Below are 4,138 nucleotides of genomic sequence, written 5' to 3'. Positions count from 1 at the left end.
ATAAAGTATATTTATCCTCTAAGTTCAAGAACTGAAATTATTTGAACAAGCAGAGAAATACCAATAATGACAAAGATGGTTTGTCGGAATATCTGAAACTTTTCCTAAGGGAAAAAAGAATGGGGAATGGGTTGACGAAGAAGCAGAGTTTCACTTTCCACTTGTGAGGTTGAGGTTAACAACTTCATGCAACGAGTGGTAGATGATTATGGTTTAGAGTTTCATAACTTGAAAGTGTAGTTTTTTTTATTATTATTTCTTATTGACTTGATATAATATAAGTTTGTTTTTCATGAATTTGCTTTTCAAATGAAACATTGGTTTTGAATATAGGGTTGAGGTTATTTCCAAGATCATATTTGAACTGAACTGAATAACATATATATGAACTTTACAGCAACAAGTCTTTAGGTTCGATCATGAACTTGCAGTCAGAGGCCAATTTAATTCAAAATGACCTCTTTTTACCAGTCTAATGTGCTTTCTTTCATATATATATATATATATATATATATATATAAACAAAGTTCTCTTTAATCCAAACAAAATTACTACATTTTCTTAAAAAAAATCAATTCTATGTTTTTAATTTTCGTAATAACAGACGGAAAATTGGTAGGAAATATCTGTACGAAATAATCACCGCCGAAATATGAATCAGAAATAATCTGTCTGTGCAAACAAAAAATAGTGGTCAGGGAGCAACCAGGACCGGTTCGGGACTACTTGAGGCCCTATGCGAAATATAAAATATGGGCCCTTATATACAAGCAAAACTATAAAAATAAATAAATGTATTGAAGTATAATATCATCCTCTCTTTTGGCGAGAGAAATACCTTCCAAGTCTGTGATCAAACACAAAAAGAGGAGATTAATAGCATTTAGTCAATTGAGTGGACCTTTTTTATCCTTCCAAAACAATAAAATATGGCAATATTTTGTACTTTCCAATTTCCATATTAAATGAAACTGACAAATTTTTGTTTTAACTAAAAATCCTATATATGTAGCAAATTTACCCAGCTTTTTATTTATCAATTAACCAAACTAACCTATATATTACTATAATAATATATATGAGACCCTAATTTTAGGGGGCCCTAGGCAATTGCCTAGATTGTCTAGAAGCCGAGCCGGCCCTAGGAGAGCAACATTCCTTTTCCAAAGGATATCAATCCACTGGTAATGTGCCGGAAATGCTAATTTTCGACAGATTTATGTTCTTTTAATGAATACTACTTACATCCCCGAACACTAGCAAATAAATATTTCACTAATGAGTAAAATATTGTAATACAAAAAGGAAGAAAATATAAAATTAAACCTTAAAATAGATCCAAAGCCCTATATATAGTTTTACAAATCCACTTGAGGCCAATTTAAATAGGGTTCTTTGTTATAAAAAAAAAAGAAAACCATAATACTAGAATTAGAAAACAAAATCAAACATAGTGCTGATGGAATTACAAAAAAAATTCAAAGTATAATAATACATTATTTAAAGAAAAGTGACAAAAGTGCCATAATATTTATGGTACACATGATATATTGAAATAAAATCACTAATTAATCTTAAATAGGATACATAAGGAGTATAATCTCATTTATTTTCTCAAAATGCATACTTGTCTTCAAAATACTCTTTTTTTTTTCAATTCTTTGTAGGATCAGGGTGGGCAGCTACTTCCCCTGTCACCCCATTGCATGTGCCACTGCATGGAGGATCCAAATAACGAGTGCAATATGCCGGTGGAAATGTTCTCTCCTCACTGTTGTATAATGTATAATTAATTAATAAATATCAAATATATATATACATGAATATACAATATTAAATAATATGAAATATATTTATCTTCCATTCAGTTTTCGCAAGTTTATTAAAAAGAAAAAACTATTACGTATAATATAATATGCTTAATCTCGAAGTGGTATAAATTATTTAAAAATTTTAATTGTAGTTGAGTTTCTTTTGTTTAGATTTCAGAAAATAATAATAAAAGTAGTGATTACGATAATGTGATTTATAAAGATAATATACTTAATACTATCCATTTAAAACAATTACTATTTGTTTATTATTTATACCATATATAAATAATGTAAATTAACATTATATGATTAACTTTTTCAAAAGCACTAGTAGCAATAATAATATTAATAATATTTTATCAAATAATATAAATAAATAAAAATTAGGGAACTTTACATAAAAATTTATTTTTCAAAAATTATTTAATAATTTTGATTATATTAGATTAAATAAACTTTTATTTTAAATATATTTTAATTTTTATCAATTATGTGATTAGAATCTATTCTAATCACATAATTTATAAACATTAAAATATAGGGTAATTAATTTATTAGTCCCTATATTTTGACAAAACACACTGTTTAGTCCTTATATTTTCAAAAACACATGGTAAGGTTCCTAACCTTTTTTTTCAGTGAACTGTAATGCATCTGAAATCAACTTTGAGTATTCTTCTTCTTGATGTTCTTCTTAATCGTTCAAATTCGTAAGCATTGGATCTGTTCTTTTTCTTGTTCTCCATACAAATAGCTTCTTTTTCTAAATTGGATTTTCTCTTATGAAGTTTGAAGGTAAATAGTAAAGGGTAATTTAGTCATTTCCGAAGTCATAAACAGTAAAAAATCTAAGAAACAGACGGAAGGACTAAACAGTTCACCGAAAAAAAAGGTTAGGGACCTTACCATGTGTTTTTGAAAATATAGGGACTAAACAGTGTGTTTTGTCAAAATATAGGGACTAATAAATTAATTACCCTAAAATATATTATAAAAGTTTATTTAGTTTGATATAATCAAAATTATTATTTATTATAGTTGTAAATAATTTTAGGATTAGAATATATGAATTGAGGTCTAAGTTTTTTTAATTAGAGTATAAAATTATATTTTAGTTATGATATTTCATAAAGAGTGATATATAAATACATTTAAATGAGCATTAAATGTGTTTTTTTTAACTTTTACCTCATATAAGAAGAGGAAATAAATTTGCAAGGAATTTTAAGCATTAATTGCAAGAGGGTAATAAGGTAATGTTTAACTACTTGTAGGCTAATTAATAAATTTCTTAATATTTATGTAGAAACTTTAAAAGACAATTAAAATGAAACAGAAAGAGTATATATATATATATATATATATATATATATATATATATATATATATATATATATATATATATATATATATATATATATATATATATATATATATACGTTTAATTCTTGTGTCTTAACCTTAAAAAATATATATTATGAAACATGAAAAGTAGAACTTGTGAATAACATTACTACAGTAAATATTAACTAACAGCAACACATGAACCAAACGGACTTTTAATAACATACATTTCGAAAACATAACAAAACTAATCAATTAGTAATTACCATTCTGGTGGTGAATAAGTATGTATTCTTCTAGAGGAAGAAGCCATAATAATTGTTGCAAACAAAAACCAGAATAATACCACCGAAAAGCCTTTCATTTTTTTTTTTGTAATGCCAGCTTCCTTCTATTCTCTTCTACATGTATTTTCTTCTATTTATTATACAAAAAAAAAAGTTGACCAATTGACTAATATTTGTGGTTTCATTTCCAGGAAATATTGCAGCCTCAATTAACAAGTTTAATAAAAAAAAGTTTTGCAAATACTTTTCTTTTGTTTATATGAGCATTTTGAAAATATCTTATTCCCTCTCTAAAAATAATATAAATAATCGACTCTTAATGATTTAAGAATCACTAATATATATTATCTTTTCAACAATATTCCTTTCACTCAGTATTTTATTAATAGAGAGGATAGAAACTCTTGTGATTTGAGGAGTTATTAAAAAGTTGTTTGAGCTGATTTTTAACTCCCTCCTCAAATTTTAACTTAGACCATGTTTGGATGAAGTTTGAATTTTCTTTCTAGAGAAAGACTTAATCACAATCACAACATCAAGTCAAGTGACTTAATCACAACCATAGCATCAAGATTGATAGAAACAAATGAAGAGTTGTCAAGTATGAGAAGGAAGTTACATGTTTGGTCCACCAAATTTATTCGTCCATTCATCCCCTAAAATCAACTCAGACTACGGTTAAGTTCTGTCATG

At 26.3% G+C, this 4,138-nt stretch overlaps 1 long non-coding RNA gene across 1 annotated transcript; it reads right to left on the bottom strand.

Moving 5' to 3' along the window:
- Window positions 1-1,431: 1,431 nt before the first annotated feature.
- Window positions 1,432-3,745, bottom strand: LOC136225821 (uncharacterized). The gene is made up of 2 exons (XR_010687330.1): window positions 3,425-3,745; window positions 1,432-1,771 (listed from the first exon to the last, which is right to left on the bottom strand). It is a non-coding gene; the product is annotated as an uncharacterized lncRNA (long non-coding RNA).
- Between the last annotated feature and the right edge of the window lie 393 nt (window positions 3,746-4,138).

The sequence above is a fragment of the Euphorbia lathyris genome, chromosome 4 (genome assembly GCF_963576675.1).
Source record: "Euphorbia lathyris chromosome 4, ddEupLath1.1, whole genome shotgun sequence".
Classification (NCBI taxonomy): Eukaryota; Viridiplantae; Streptophyta; class Magnoliopsida; order Malpighiales; family Euphorbiaceae; genus Euphorbia; species Euphorbia lathyris.
Note: the sequence above shows the minus strand (reverse complement) of the source record. Positions and strands in the feature narration are given on the sequence as shown.